This window comes from Meriones unguiculatus, chromosome 14, assembly GCF_030254825.1.
Source record: "Meriones unguiculatus strain TT.TT164.6M chromosome 14, Bangor_MerUng_6.1, whole genome shotgun sequence".
NCBI lineage: Eukaryota > Metazoa > Chordata > Mammalia > Rodentia > Muridae > Meriones > Meriones unguiculatus.
This window is the reverse complement of record NC_083361.1, coordinates 86628315-86644694: the sequence shown is the minus strand read 5'-3', so window position 1 is coordinate 86644694 and position 16380 is coordinate 86628315. Positions and strand designations below refer to the sequence as shown.

Below are 16380 nucleotides of genomic sequence, written 5' to 3'. Positions count from 1 at the left end.
ACTAATTAGGCGATGCTGGCTGGGGCCCGGGGATCTTCCTGTCCCATGTCCCCCAAGCGTACAGCATCATGTCCAGCTCGTTAGATGAATGGAGGGAGAGCCAGGTCCTCACGCTTACGTGGCGCTTTACAGACTGTGATTGCCCCGGGGCTGGGATTTCATTATTTATACAGCATTCTGCCTGCGTGCGTGCCTACACGCCAGAAGAGGAGACCAGATCTCACTATGGATGGTTGTGAGCCACCATGTGGCTGCTGGGAATTGAACTCAGGACCTCTGGAAGAGGGGCCAGTGCTCTTAGCCTCTGAGCCATCTCTCCAGCCCCAGGGATGGGGTTTTAAGGTGAGCATTTGATTTGATTTGTTTATGGTTATACGTATTTTATGTGCATGTATGTCTATGCACTCCATACAGGCAGCGCCAAAGGAGGCAGGAAGAGAGCGTCAGCTCTCCTGGGATTGGAGTTTCAGACATGTGGGAATCAGATCTGGGTCCTCATAACCACCGAGCCACCTCTCCAGCCTCTACAACAAACGTTAGGTAACTGGTACTCTGCATCAAAGCGTTGGCCCCAACAGCAAGCTTCTCAAAACTGCTTAAAAGACAAACAGCCGAGCGGTGGCGGCACACACCTTTAATCCCAGCGCTCGGGGGGGGGAGGGGGGCAGGTGGATCTCTGAGCTCCAGGTCAGCCAGGGCGACACAGAGAAACCCTGTCTGGAAGAACAACAACAACAACAAAAGACAAACAGTGCAATGTGCACGGTGTGAAGTGTCTTTACTCATTTAACCCTCACCCTGACCTGGGAGGGACCAGCAACTGTCTAGAGATGAAGAAACTAGAGTACCAGGAAGCTGAGTGGCTTATCTCGGCCACTCAGGGAGGAAGGCGCTGTCTCAACACACCTGGGCCTGCCCTGCCTAATAGCTAGCACGGCCATATATGCCTTTTGAATACTTGAAACGTCCCCCCAAACAAGGAGCCTATGGGACCTTGAAGAGAGTGAAAGAAAAAGAGCGTTAAAGATCTCAATGTCTTGCTGTTGACTACACGATAACTAATAACACTGGGGATATTTAGGTTTAAAATACTACGAAAGCAGCGTGAAGCGAGGAGCGGTAGAGCCTGCCTATGATCCTAGCTCGGGAAGAGGCAGGGTCGAGAGGTCACCAGCTCGGGCACACAGGGAGTCTGAAGCCAGCCTGCCTACAGAACATCGTGACTCTAATAACAATGACGATGAGGTTTAAACATATCCAAAGAGGGGCTGGATAGATGACTCCGTGGGTCGGAGCACGTGCAGCTCTTACAGAGGAACCAGGCTCAGTTTCCAGCACCCAAACGGCGGCTCCCAACCGCCTGCCAGCCCTGGTTCCAGGCAACTCAATGCCCTCTTGCGCTCTCCTCAGGCGCCAGGCATGCACATAGCACACGTATACACACGCAGACAAAACACTCACGCTCAAAAGGCAAAACTTAAAATAATAAATAAGAGTGTTAAACTCATCACTTTTGTTTGGTTTGTCTAGGATGAAGCCCAGGTCCTCGCACATGCTGGGCTAGGCCTCTACCACTGAGGCTCCTGAGGGATAGGACTACAGAAGAGTGCCAATGTGCCTACTCTAGTGCTCGTGTGTGTGTGTGTGTGTGTGTGTGTGTGTGTGCACGCGCGTGAATATGTGTACATACATGCCATGACGCATGTCTTGAGTTCATAGGGCACTCCGGAGCATGTGGCCCTTACCTGCACCTTGAGGCCCTGTCTCATTATTCACCTGCCTCTCACTCCCACAGCCTTCTGGAGCGTCTCCTGTGTGTGCCGCCCTCTGGGGTGGGGCAGGGCACACACAGGCACCGCTGCTCCCAGGCTTTTCTGTTTTCCCTTTACTGCATGTGTGTTCGCGCGGATGTGCGAAGGACAACCTGCGGAGTCTGCTCTCTCCTTCCTCCACGTGCAGCCTGAATTCAGGCCGTCAGGCTCACGGAACCATCCCAGCAGCTTTTTACCTGGTTCAGAGGCTCTGAATTCAGGCTGTCAGGCTCACGGAGCCATCTCAGCAGCTTTTTACCTGGTTCGAGGCTCTGAATTCAAGTCCTCAGGCTTGCACAGCAAGCATTTTTAACCACAGAGCCACCTTCCCAACCTGTTCTTACACGGTCTATTGGGCAAGGCAACTCTCCACCCTTAGCCGGGCTTCCTGCCGCCTCTGGTAAGCAAGAGTCAAGCATAACGGAGCGCATGCTGAGGTCAGGCAGTTGACAGAGGAGTGGTGACGGTCCCACCTCATTGATGGACTGGCTGGTGCTGGGAAACAGGAACCCCTGCTCTCCCTGAGAAGAGCCTGGCCTCTTTCAAGTTCCTATTCTTGCACTAAAGGGCACTGGCCAAGGTCAGGGACCTGGGGACTGAGCACTAACTGTCCTTGGGGACAGTGCTATTCCAGGAGCTGGAAGCACAACCCAGAAGCCTCCAGGAACTTCAGGCTGGACCCTGCCACCCAGGATCCACCAAGCCAGGCAGGGTGGCTTTCCAGAGGCGGCTCTCCCCGACAGAAACCTGTGGTAATCACTGCTGAGGCCAGAGTGCTGGTAACGCCATCCTTTCTTTATTGAAAATCGTGGTGTTTTATGTTTTGTTCATCACGGATTCTTGACATGGGTTTTCACTCTTTAAATGGCACCAGCATGTCATGTGTGGACAGTGGAGTTCTCCAGCACCCAGGCCCCCCTGCTCGGCTCTCACTCTCTGGGAAGCAGAGGCCTGGCTGAGGAAGCATCCCATTAACAACACCGCAGCCACAGGTGAGGGGACGCAGCCAGGCTCGCAGAGCCCCCGCGTCCCACCTCTGCGCCTCCCTTCGGTACTGCTCGGCTACCGCCACAGCTGACCGGGCTCCCTGTGCCCCAGACGGCTCGTCAGCCTGTCATCTGCTGCACTCCGGCCCTGCCACTTATGGATAAAGAAATAAACACCACAGAGAGGAAGTGACTTGCCAAAATCCTCAGTGACATACCCCAAGGCCCGGCCCCATCCACAACCCCTGTGTCATTTCCTACGTTGGCACAAGCCTGACATAGGGGAGCCCCCCAAAAGAGTCAGCTGACAATGAGTATATCAACCACCCTGGCCCCCTCCAAGCCACCTCCTCCAGGAAGTCCTTCAGGACTGCCCCTCGGCCGCCATGCTCCTGCCTGCTCTCCTTGTTGGTCTCTTTGTGAGGATCCACTTGTTGCCTGCTTCAGCGTTTCCTGTGAGGGCCTGAGTCTGCCTCTCTTTCTGATCCCGCCATCCACAGTGGAGCTCAGGTATTTAGTCCCACTTCAGAAGAGTCATCTGAAATCCCTAATCCTTGGCAGCCAGGCTTTCCTCAGGTCTGACTTGACTCCCTCTTGCTGGATCCAAAGATTTCCCCCTTTTAATGACCTTATCAGCCCTGCCCCAAGGCAGAGTTTGAACTCATTGCCCATTTCTGGCCCTGCATAACATCCCTTGGTCCTACTATTGACAGTGACACTAAGTTCACCAACCCAGCAAGGTGGAAACAGCCTTAATTTCTCTTCCTCTCCCAAGTACTGCTGTCTGCCCACATTCCCATCTCTGTCCCCTTAGCTCTCACAATGACCCCAAGTCCTGCGGTCTAACCCCACGTCACATGGGTAAGGTGGACACTCACCCAAGTCCCCTGCTGCAGCCCACAGGGCCTTTGGAGAAGAGGGAGGAGAGGAGGGCTGCCTCCGTGAAGCAGGCAGGAAGGCTTCCAGAGGCCACCTACCCTGGGCCTCGGTGGGTGGAGACAGGAAGGACACTGTTCCATACAGAGGGAACTGAATGTGCAAACCCTGGGGATCACACAGAAAGGACCCAGGACTCCGGAGACGAGGCAGTCAGCGGGGGAGGAAGAGGGCTGGCCTGCTGGCCTGTGGGTGTGCCTCTCCGGAGGCCTCCCCTTGTCTTCTTTGCATTCGGATTTGCAAGAGTGACTCAGGCAGCAACCTTAAAGGTCCTGGCTCCTTCCAGCCTAAACTCTGGACCCCACGGCCAGATACCTCTCTTATTTTATCCACTTGCACAGGGCTCTGCTCCAAGTTCAAGGCAAGACCCAGCCCTGGAGAGGGGGGACGGGAAGGGAGGGCAGCCCGGACCTACCTGTAGCCCTCCTCATCTTCTTACAACAGCCCCAGCCCTGCCCTAGGACTCCCGGTTTCCCAAACCAGGGAGCTGGACAGGGACCTGTGTGCAGCCCTCAGGAAACCCCTCAGATCTGTCTCCACAGGAACCACAACCACACACCCACCTGGATCTGCAAACCACACCCACAGCACCACACAAGCACGCCTCCCTAGCAGCTACTGGGCAGAGAGGCCCTTCTGCAACCAGCCTGTAGAACCCACGCTCCTATCAACAACTCAAGTGCACATAACTGTCCCAGAAATATCCCCCCACACACAACTGCCCAAGAGTCCCACACAACTTCCCTAAAATCCCGACACGCCCAACATCCACCCCGCACGGGCCTGGTCCGGTAGCCAGGTAATACCTGTGGCAGGGCCATCTTGCCGGGCACCAACTGCTCTCATGGGTGTCCACAGGACCCTGTGAGCTTCCACTAGAAGGCAAGAAGCCTTGGAGAGACTTCCTGTAGCTATGAGGAACTGTGTGAGGGCTGGGCTCCCAGCTCAGAGGGTGCAGAAGTGACCCCCCCGACCCTGCCAAGCTAACTCCCTCTGAGCCAAGGCAGCAAGGGCAGCGGGGTGGGGCACAGCTCAGTGGACCCCCAAACCAAGAAGTCATTTCCTGTCTCTCAGGGACTGCAGGCCTCAGCATGCGGGTCTCACAAAGGCCTACTCTGGCTTCCTGCGAGACTCCCAGCTGAGTCTGCCTGACAGACTCACCCTGATTCCAAGAACATCCTGTCAATCCCATCTGGGGTGGGGCCTGTTTTCTGGGGGTCTTAAGTATCATGTAGGCCGTGCCTCCCAGGCCTACATGAGCGGGCTCCAAGCCTGGCCTCCACCCCCACCAGGCGGCAAGGCAAACCTAATTCCACCCAGCTCTGCCGCCTGCCTGAAGCCCTAAGGATACCCCTTCCCATCCCAGGCCACAGTTTCCCCTCCAGCCAGGAACCCAGATGACTGACACCTCACCTCAGGCACAGCACAGCCAAGATGGCTCAGCAGGTAACGCTGCTCATCATGTGAGGAAGGCCTGGAACTCACGTAAAGGTGGAAGGAGAGAATGGACTCTGTAGCTGTGCTCTGATCACCACATGGACCTTGTAGTGTGTGTGTGCCTCCTCCTGTATAACCATGCATGTCCACACATTACAATAAATAAACAAACTTAGAGTAAAAAGTAAAAAAGGAGAGTCAAGGCAACTTGCCCTCAGTGCCAGACAGAGTAGCCTCATCCTTAGTGATTCGAAATGTAACGCAGTCAGACCTAATTTGTTAACTGGTGTTCGCTGAGCCTCCCGCCCCTGACTCCTGAGTATTGGAATTACGGAAGTGAACCACCACACCCAGCAATATATAGAGACACTAGAGGAACTATCATATATGAAATTGCTACTGTCCTAGGCCATCTGGCCTAGAGAAGGAGACTCACAGCCGCTCCCACTCCATCTTGCACAGTGAGGCTGGGCCTGCTGAATCTCCACAAGGACGCACCAAGGCCTCTCAGTGAACACCGCATTCTAGGGACCCTCGCCTTGTCCCCCGAGACAACACATGACCCATTACAGCTCAAACCTCATCCAGGGCCCCCAAATGCCCAAACCTCACCCTAGAAGGAGGCACCCTGGACAAGGTGTAACTCTGCAAATCAAAAAAAGCTGAAAGTCAATGGGCTGGTTTTAGGCCATGTGACAAAGTGCTACTAACCATTCCTCTCAGACCCCAACATAAACCTTCTAAATGGGGCCACGCCTATCCTTGGCCGTTCCTTACAGGCAGGCTTCTGATTCATGCTCCGCTCAATATTTTCCTGGGCCTTTCTGGTTTTGCTAGAGATGGAACCCAGACACACACACACACACACACACACACACACACACACACAGACACTAGCCAAGGCCTCTACCAGAGCCACAGTCTCAGCTCTTGGCTGGACCCGATTTATCTGAGTCCCTGTCCCTGCCTTTCCCTCCCCTGAAGCATAGCCTGGAGCCCACAGGGACAGCAGGATATCAGGCAGAGCTGGTCCTCTAACTGCCCTGCGCTGCCAAGGTCCTGGGCCCCCTCTTCTGCTCCAGCTTTCTCCAGTAGTGCGCACTCAAGGTGGGCCTGATGCTGCACTGGCAGCTGAGCACCGGCCTAGGCCCCCGCCTCTGTGACAGTAGTGCTTTCCTGGGGCCGGGACTTCTTACCCCTACAAGGGCATGTACTGCCAAGGTGCCACAGCACGATTCCAGGAAGGTCTTCCTGTGACCGCTGCACCCTCTACCCAGGGGACTAAGAGACTAAATGGGGTAGAAACAGGAAGCCACTGACCACAGGAGGGAGGGAGGGCTCAGGGCTGACCACAGGATCACAGGCAGCAGGAGGGGACAGACCAGGGTCACCAGTGCTGACGTTGTAGGACCCTCATCATGGGCTCCCGAGGCTGAAGAGGGGCAAGCTGGGTAACCCAAAGCTCCCACCGATGAGGAAGGAACTCTGGCTCTCTGTGCTCAGAACTAGGGACCCCCAGAAACAGAGACCCAGACCTGTCATTTCCTTAGAAGGTCCCTGAATGGAGAGGCTGAAGACAAGTGGGTCCCTTGCAACCCGGCACCTGAAAGTGAAAGCTGCCACACTGGAGAGGGTCAGAGGGCTGGGTGCTGGGCCAGGCTGGGAGTGGAGGAGAGGGAAATGTGCAGCGGCCCACAGGGGTGAGCCTCACCTCAGCTTCCTCCACTCCACAACAGGACGACCTAAAGGAAGACTCTGCTCTGCCTCCCCTCTCCAGCCCTTGTCTAAGGAGGGCACAGGGGGTCGAGGGAGCACTGAGGGGTGTTCCGTCCTATCCTCCATCAGTCTTCCTGCATGGAGCCCTCAAAGACTGGACGTATGGAGTCCGCACCGTCCAACAAGCATCTCAGCCCCGTGCTGCATGCCTATCCTGCCGCCTCACATCCTGGAGAGCAGGTGGTGTGACCAGCTTTGCAGATGAGTAAAATGAGCCTCCGGAAGGTGGAGTGACTCACTCAGGGTGACCCAGAAGCCAGGATCTGAACCCAGGGCTTCCTCAGCCCCTCTGTCCACTCCTATCTCCTCAGAAGGGAATGTGGAGATGGGCAGGCCCAAAGAGGACACAGGAAAGGCAGAAAGGAGAGAACAGAAAGATGGTGACTGCAGGCTATGCAAGGCCTTGAAGGCCACCCAAAGACACACATCCATAGCAGCGCAGTGGTGGCTCCCTTTTAATCCAGCACCCGGGAGGCACAGGCAGACAGAGCTGAGTTAGAGGCCAGCCTGGTGGTCTACAGAGCTAATTCCAGGACAGCCAGGGCTACATAGGGAAACTCTGTCTCAAAAACCAAAATAATAGTAATAATTTTAAAAATATATAAAAAAGACCCCCATCTGTACTGTCCAGACAATGGTAAGTGACAGATGGCTGGCAGAGACCCAGCACGCAGACTCGGCGGCAGAGGGCTCCCGCGTCTGTGAGACAGGTGGACTCACTTGTTTCGTTTTCTTCTGTTTGTGTGTGTATTTATGTGTGCACACACAGTGTGCGCATGCGGAGCTCAGAGAGTTGCATCAGGTGTCTTCCTCACTCCCACCTTGTTTTTTGAGACAGATCTCTCGCTGAACCCGAAGCTCACAAATTTGACGACACTGACTGCCCACTGGGCTCTGGGAATCCACTTGTCTCCACCTGCCCAGTTCTGGGGTCACAGATACACAGCACTGAGTCCAGCTTTTTACATGGTGTGAGATCCGAACTCAGGTCCTCATAACGCATACTAGGCGCTCTACCAATCGAGCTGTCTCTCCAGGCCCCAGGGAATTCTTAGCTGTTCTGAAACTGCTTCTAAGCATTTATGTTTTCTGTACTATGAAATGTTTCATTTTCTTTCTTTCTCTGAGGGGGGCACAGAGGGAGGAGGTGTTTGGTTGGGGGGGCTGATTTTTTTCCAGTGTTGGCTGTTTAGCCTGGGCAGGTCTAGAACTGACAGCAATCATCCTTCCTCATCCCTCTGAATGCAGACGCGCCTGCACCATATATCAGTGGGACAGCGTGGGCAGGACAGGATCTACAGATGGCTAGACTAAGCTCAAGAGCCACCCTGTGAGATAGCAGAGTTGGGCAAGGCAACTGTCACGTTCAAGGCAGAAGTCTGGGACTCGCTCAGACATAAGGTCCTGGGGTCCCCTGGTGCCCTCTGTAGCTGGGCGCAACCTGTCGTAGCTTGATAAACACTTCTGCAGAGCCCACACACAGGAGAAACGCTGGCTCATGCCACTATGCTGCCCACAGCCCAACAGGGCCCTAGAGCAGCTAACATCTAGTTCCCACGAATCTGAGCCTTCTCACAAGGCTGCACATCCCCTGCCTGGCTACCCTTCACTGCTGCTCGCTGTCCAGGGGAGCTCAGACACTGGCCCCACTTCCTTCATGGCCATTCCCTGACAGCCATGCTTCCTCCCAGACCTGGGCTTACACTGCTCCCCAGCCTTCCCAGCCTGATGGCCACCTGCTCTAAGAAGCAGCCTCTGACTCCCAGGTCACAGTTGGATCACACACTTTCTCTCACCCAAGCAAGACAGGGCCAGGGTCCAATTCCCCTGTGTCTCACTGGTGGCACACAGAAGTAGCTACCAACTGGATGGACACTCCTCAGGATGACACACGGTGGCAGGAACTTCCTTCCTGGTACAGGAGCTTTCTAGTCTACTGTACCTAACCCAGCTCTACCTCCTGCCCTGACTTTCCAGCACTCCCCAGGCCCCAACCACCTGCTCCACACATACCAGACAGCGCCTCAACCAACAACTCTCCCCATTTCCAGAAAAGAAGGAAGTCCCAGAGAGAGCAAGAGCCTAACCAGGGCCACACAGCAGGTCAGGAGCAGGACTCAGCAAGCCCACAGTCTGAGCTCAAGTCTTTCTCGTTTGTTACTGGAAGAACTGAGGGAGGGTGGTTCCCTGCAGATGGCATTAGAGATGCCGGAGAAAACCCTCTGCAAGTGGGCGGGGCCACTTCTGCACGGAGAACTAGGCGGGGAACAAGGGGTGCTTGGTTGGTCGTTGAAACATGGCCTCATGTGGCCCAAGCTAGCCTACGTAGCTGATGATGGCCTTAAACTTCTTTTCGTATGTATGGTAGCTGTATGATGTACATGCTGGTGCATGTTTCTGCTGGGCACAGGCGTGCATGCCATGGTAAATATGGGGAAGTCAGAGGACAACCTCAGACGCTGGCCTTCATCTTTCACCTTGCTTGAGAAAGGCTCTCTAGTTGCTCTCTGCGGCATAGACCAGGCTAGCCGGCCCTCAGGCTTCTGGATTCTTCTGTTTCTGCCCCCCATCTTCTGAGGGAGCGCAGGAATCACAGATGAATGTCCTACAGTTGTGGGTTCTGGTAAGCCAAGACCTGGTCCTCTCACCTGCATGACAGGTGTTTCATCCATCGCCTCACACCAACCTTAAACTTTTCATTCTCCTCCACCTCCCGAGGGCAGAAATACTAGCACACCCAGTTTTTGCTGTCCTGGGGATTGACCCCAGAGCCTACAGTGTGCTGGACAAACCCTAGTCCAAAATGTGGGTTTTATTTTTTATTATGGGTATTATGCGTGTATGTATGTCTGTGTACATGTGTGCCTGCTGCCCTCAGGGGCTGGAAGAGGGCATCAGATCCCCCAGACCTGGAGTTACAATTGTGAGTTGTCATGTACGTGCTGGGAATCGAACCTGGGCCCTCTGGAAGAGCAGCCAGTGCTCTAAACCACTGAGCCATCTCTCCAGATAGAAAAATGTGGGTTTTCAGGCCACAAGCAATTCAGGCAGGTGAGTGTTCCGGTCAGGATCCTGGCTGTTCTGACTCCCGAGGCTCAGTGAGTCATCTTTAGAACCGTGGAAGAGGTGGAGGAAGGGGCCATGCACACAACCCCACTCTAATAAATCATTAGCCAACACTCTGGCATCTCTTTACCAAGCAATAGGGGGCTGCCCTCTGGGAAAGTATCTGTCCCCAGCTCTGCCCCTCAGGGAAGGGCCCCCCTTCCCCCTGCCAGGCCTGGAGTCTTGGGGAAAAACATCATTGCATTTTAGTTATACAACTACACAGCAGTCCACTGAAGGTCCTCACTAAAGACAGCAGGGGCTGACATTTGGGTTTGAAAGTTTATCCTAGCTCATACACTATGAGTACAGAGCAGGGCTCCACCTGCCCCAAGTGGCAGGACCTCAAATGATGAGTCCAGTGACAGAGTCTCCACAGAGGGAGGTGCTACAGGGAAGGACTGGGAGGTGTCTCCAACCCCTATCAAAGAGCCTACCAGCCAGGAAGCCTTCTGGAAATCCGTGAACATTTTGCAAGAAACAGTTCTTCTACAAGGACAAGCCTCAACTGGGCACATAGCTAGTGTGGTAAAAGCCCAGCTTCCTGACCCAAAGGCACGACAGCACATCTTCTCAGCCTCTGCTCAAGCCCCTCCCTACCACCAGTCTTGATAGGGTCCTCCAGCCTTTTGCAGACTTGACCTGGGTCTTCAGAGCCACAACTCATGCTGTTTCTGATGTCCACAGAGCAATCCTTGACCTTGTTGTATGATACTGCCAGACTCAAGGCTGGGTTCCCCCTCAACTGAACCCTCGTGTCCATAGGGCATCTCTTTCGTGAATGCAGTCAGAGGCCCTATGCCCTGAGGCTACCGTGCCATGTGAGACCACTGGGCCCCAGGACTGGCCCTGCAGAAGCAATCAAGCAGATGTGGCCGCATGAGCCCGGAGGCCAGCAGGGAAGCAGAGCCACTGAGCAACCCACAACATTCTGTAGGCCTCAGTCCAATGACGATGTGGCCACAGTGTGGCATGAGGTTTATCGTCAACTCGAGGTAACCCACCCCAAATCCAAGCTTTGTAAGCCCCTGGGGCTTCAACTCTTCAGAATTTAGAAGTTGGGAACAACTGCAGAGCAAGTTGATCTCTCAAATCTCTATGGCTTTGAAGGGCAGAGCCAGACTAATCTCACGAGGCAGCTGATGTGTCGGAGAGCGAGTGAAGAGACAAGGGAGGCCTCCCTTCCAGCACAGTCATTCTCTCACGTCCTAGACTGTCTTACTGGGACAGGGGCTCCTGGGAAGAGGAGGAAAGATGGAGGACAGACAGATGCCAGTGAGGGAGACCCTGGCACCCAGCAAGTTATAAAGCAAGAACATTTCAGCCTTGAACTGTCCTGTCCTGGGGATTCATCCACCTACTACAGCCTGACCAAAAAAACAAAAACAAAAAAAACCATGAGGCCAGGCAAGACTCCCCAGGAGGCCTGGGCCACTAAGATTCCAGCTGTGCTCCTGTCCTCTGTTCCCTCAGATGATGGCAGCGGAGTGGCCCTGAGAGGGCCTCACAAAATGAAAATGAGGAGAAAGATCAGAAAGAGGGAGGGTATAAAATGGATCTCTAATCCCTACACCCTCCCTAACCTAGAGGCCCTAAGTGCCCTTCGCTTGACCTCAGGTGGGCTCTTGACTCTGGGAAACCCTCCCAGGTTTCTTCAGTCACCAACACCTTACATGGCGCGATACCAGGGCCCCTAAGAGGAGCTGACTCCTGGTGTATGGAGGGTACAGACCTGAGCCCTGTGATAAGGCAGTGGTGGCCTCTGCAAGGAGCTCATGGTTTCAGAGACCCCACCCTGGACTCCTGTCCCAGCTTTTTCTCCAAGATCCTGACCATCTACAGATCCTGGCCTCCTCGGCAGTCAAACAGAGTCTGGGAAAGCCAGGGGACAGGGTAGGAAAGTCATCTTCCAGGAGGTGCCCTTCCTCGGACTGGGCCCCTGGGGGTGGTCCAACTAGGCCAGTCTGCAAATAGGATACCTTCACAAGCACCCCACTCCAAAACTGACCACCACCAACGTCAGGGGCCAAGCAGCCCGCCAACCTGCCAGGCATTGCCATGCGCAATCCCTAGGGTAGGACTGGGTTTGAATCCGCTCTCTGCGGAAACCTCGCTGTGCTCAAGGATCTCACTCTAAGCAACGAAATGCACGGTCCCAGCTAGTCTAAGAAATGGATGGTCTGTAGGGAATCACCTTGCCGCTTGGTCTCACTCTGCTCACCTAGAAAAGGGGAATGGCCAACAAACAGAGGCTTCTGCTGCTATTAGGACTGTACTTAAATAATAATTTATTGCACTGGAATCTTCAACTAGTCACTTAATTCCACGTCACTTCCCAGTGATCTAGGACAGAAATCTTTTATTTTATTTATTTTTTCTTTTTTAGTGTTTTGAGACAAGGTTTCTATGTATAGTCCTACCTGTCCTGGAACTCACTCTGTATACCCGGCTGGTCCTGAACTCAGAAATCCACCTGCCTCTGCCTCCTGAGTGCTAACCACCACATCTAGCTCAGAAATCTTAATTATATAGAACAGGCTTTTCTTTCTGACTTATAACCCAAAGGATGAGAGAGAGAGATTCCAAGGAAAGCTTCAGATGATGGTCCATACCACTACTGATTTCTGTCATTAAGGCACATTTGCCTCCTCAGGCAGGAACTGTCTTCCTCAGAACCCCACTTGGAATGTACAGGTTGGGGGGCCGGGCTGGGGGAAGGGGTGGGTGGACAATAAGTTATATACTCTATCAGAACTGGGGTAGTCTGTGTGTGTGTTGGGGGGAGGGGGTCCTGGTGTTGAGTGAGCTGTAAATCTGAGCTCTGTGGAAAACATACATTGGAGGGGACTCTGGGACTCCTCCCCTCCCCTGCCCCACCCCATCCCCACTTCCACCCCCACTCCTGAGCCCTGTATTTACTGTCAGACACTCGGTAGTCATTCTCAGCACAGAGCCCCTCTCTAAAACGCAAACACCCTCACGCTGTGTGTGGAGGGACTAGGTCTGGCCTGACGGACTTGAAAGGCGTTCAGAGGAGCCCACTGCTACCCGTAGCCCACATACACATTGCTGTGAGAAGGACATTCTATCAGTCCCCTCTGAGAGAGACAGAACCCGGAAATCTGGAGCAAGGTAGACGGTGACTGAACAAGACGTATCCATCGGTCGCCCTCAAACAGCCCAGTGCCCAGCCCAGGCTTCCAAGAGTTAAGACCCACAGCAAAAGGGGGAGGCAGGGTCAGTGCTGGGCAGGAGGCCTGGAGCCCAGTGCCGGCCTCCCCTCCCCCTCCCCTAGGAACAGAGGCCACTTGTTTGGGCACTGGCGGCTGGCTTTGAGCTCAGCCAAGGGAGAGTGGAGTGAGGAAGGAGAAGCCCTAGAGAAAGGAAGATGTTCCCCTCCCTCCGGCAGAGGCCCTAGGCCTGGATCTAGTGCCAGTACCCTGAGACCCTGCCCCCCATGGCCCAGGTCTACCTTTCCTTCACACAAACTCTGGGCAGGATTCACCCTGGCCTGACTGTTGCTATAGCAGTCTGTGCTCGGGACATGAAGCCAGGCTTACTGTGACATCCTCAGATGTGGAAAGGGCACTCTAAAAGGGTAGAGAGTGGCAAAGTCACCAGCGCCTGGTGGCAGCGCTAAAGTCCAGACTTCAGACCCCTAGCTGGTGGTAGGTCTGCTCACCTCCTCACAGCACCCAAGGAAACGCATACTAAGTCTTACCATTACCCAGAACTGAAAACCAAGCCGGGAGGCGCGGCAATAAGCACACCCACACCTGAACCCCGAAGTCTCAAAGAACATGGGGACTTGGATGAGAAGGAAACTTAGGGGGTGGCACACCTCTGCCCAAAAATCTGTTTCTTGATGCGTGGAGAGTGTGGCTGGACTCCACGTGACAGTGGCCAAGTTAGGAGGCCCGAATATCCAAACAAAACCTGGGAGCACTGGGGCCACCTCACAAGCCATCATAGCCCACCTGGGGATCTCACTTGTGCCCTATTCCAGTAAGCAAGTGGCCACTGGGGAGCAGGGTCCCCAGGCCATGGACTAAACAAACTCCGGCCAGGCAGGAGTTGAGGATAAGTTCCCCCCCCCATACCCTCCTGCCACCCCTTTCGGCCACACCCACCCTTCGCCTTCCCTCCCGGAGGCTATCAGACCTCCTGCCCTGCACAAGCCTCGACCCTGCACCCAGTCTTTGCAAACAGCCACTTAAGTACCAAGGCTCATTCCAGGCATCCTCTCCTCCCTGGGCCGCACCTGTCCACACCCCTCTCTGGGTTCCCTGAGTTTCTTCTACCCTGTAATGACGTGCTAGGATGCTAGGCTTTCCCTAGCACCCCACATCCAGTCATAGCTTTCCAAGTACAGGTCTCAGGGTCCCCAGAACCCAGCAGCAGTCAAATCCTTACCTGGGCACCCATCAAATCCAGCCCTGAACCTTCACATGCTGAGTCCTAGGAATGAGGGAAGGTTTCCCCAGGACGCCGGACATAGAGAAACATGGGGCAGACACCTACTGTGCTGGCTCTTAAATCACCCAGCATTCAAACCTACCCACGGGAGCTGAGACCAAACACCCCACCACCCCCAGCTGCACTGCAAGCCTGCTCAAAGCCCATCCACCCACTCCTAGCCTGACCCCATTCAATGAGCACACCCCTCCTTTCCTGGCAACTGGGCCAGGTAGGCTCTAGAGAAACCATGCCCCCGTTAACTGGCAGGGAACTGAGGTGCAGAGGACGGAAGTAGCTTGCCCAGGGTTACTTACAGGTCCAGGGCTAAGGTCCTACAGCTTGGCGAGGCTGTAAAGAGCGGCGGGCTGGGTGGGAACCTTCATTTTTCAAGTGTGTAAGCGGAGCTGCCTGACGCTACTGGCTCCTGAGCCTGCGAGCCCGAAAGCAGAGGCTTGCCGTGTCCACCAGCTCACCGTCCCTGTTCCCACGGGTCTGGCCGGACGCCTCCACATCCAGACGCCAGCCCACCTCACTCCATCCCCGGGCAGGAGAGCACAGCAGACGACCCCGAGAAAGGCGGGCTTGTCCTCGCCTTTCCTTTCTGAGGAATGGGGACAGTGCAGGCCACAACCGGCGGCTGGGAGGTCCCAGCAACCGCACTGACCTGTTTTGAGCGAAGAGAACTCCACACGAGGTGGGCCCGGGGTCCCGGTACTGTCTGTCACACGCTGCTGCTGCCAGCTAGGCGGCAGCGGTCCGAGGCGCGCCCACCTCTCCGGGCGCTTCCGCCCGCCCCACGTGACACCCCAGGGACGTGAAGGCGGGGAAGGGGCAGGGAGCCGGCCGGTCCCGCCCCCAGCCTAGTCCGGATCATCAGTTCCCTGGACCGACCGGTTTGTGTCTCCCTTGCCCTTAGCTTGCTAAGGCTTTGCTACCCATATCTACCCCACCCCTGAGGAGACTCCACCGGTCATTCGGTCTCCTGCCCTAGACACCCCTGCTTTGGTGAGTCTGAGTCTACTCCTGGGACACACACACACACACCACATCCAGGGAATGGGACCGGTGAGGCATTGGAGGCAAGATAATCACCGCTGGTGACCACCCTCCCGGGGAGTCCTTCCGCACCGTTAATTGAGCGCACCCTGCTTCTCTGGACCACATCTCCCTGCAGAGTGCTGGACCAGAGTCTGGTACTGTCTCCTCCCCGTACAGATGAAATCCCCCGGCTTGGCAGGCATTCCTAGATCCTGGGGCCAGGACTTCTCTGGGACCAGCCAAGCCAGAGGCCTTAACTTAGCTGGGTTCCTATTGTCCATAGGTACAATGGGCATATTTGGATGAACGCTTTCAGCAGGGTGCGCCAAGGGGCTGTCCTGAAAGGAGGACGGTGCCTTCAATCGGAGAGCTTACTCCATGCCCGGCCCAGTGATGAGCAATGTGTTCTTTTCCATTTCAAAAACAAACCAACAAACAAAAACACAACAAAACAAAACAAACCTCACACTTGCTTAAGGGTAAAAATTCTCACCCTAGGTTATAGGTTAGGAAACGAGAGTCTGTAATTTCCAGGGTGTTCTCAGAGTTACCGTCATGGGCAGACCTAGAGCTGGAATGTTGCAGGTGACAGGGTCTCCTGTGGAGGCCTCTCTCTCTGCTGAAACTGTTGCTCGGGGGAGAACCGGACCCTGAGACCCGTTTCCCACTGGCTCTGCAGGAGAGGTGAACAGGCTCAGGTCTTGTTGAGTACTTCGACCCCAAGTTCTTGCGATGCCAAAAATCCCAGAGGAGAGCAGAGCCTAAGACCAACCCTGGGGCTCCGGACATTTCTTCCACGGCAGAGGCAGCCCAGGCTCCCTCCAGACCTCAGG

At 54.9% G+C, this 16380-nt stretch overlaps 1 protein-coding gene across 9 annotated transcripts in view; it reads right to left on the bottom strand.

Moving 5' to 3' along the window:
- Positions 1-15304, bottom strand: part of Arap1 (ArfGAP with RhoGAP domain, ankyrin repeat and PH domain 1) — a 55093-nt gene extending 39789 nt beyond the window's left edge. For 3 of the 9 annotated variants that reach the window (XM_060367684.1, XM_060367685.1, XM_060367689.1), the window contains exon 1: positions 15174-15304. The gene's annotated coding sequence lies outside the window, so the exon portion shown is untranslated. Of the gene's footprint in view, positions 1-3675; positions 3798-4539; positions 4557-15173 lie in introns of those variants that run through there. The other 6 variants (XM_060367687.1, XM_060367688.1, XM_060367681.1 and 3 more) reach the window with 6 other exon arrangements.
- Between the last annotated feature and the right edge of the window lie 1076 nt (positions 15305-16380).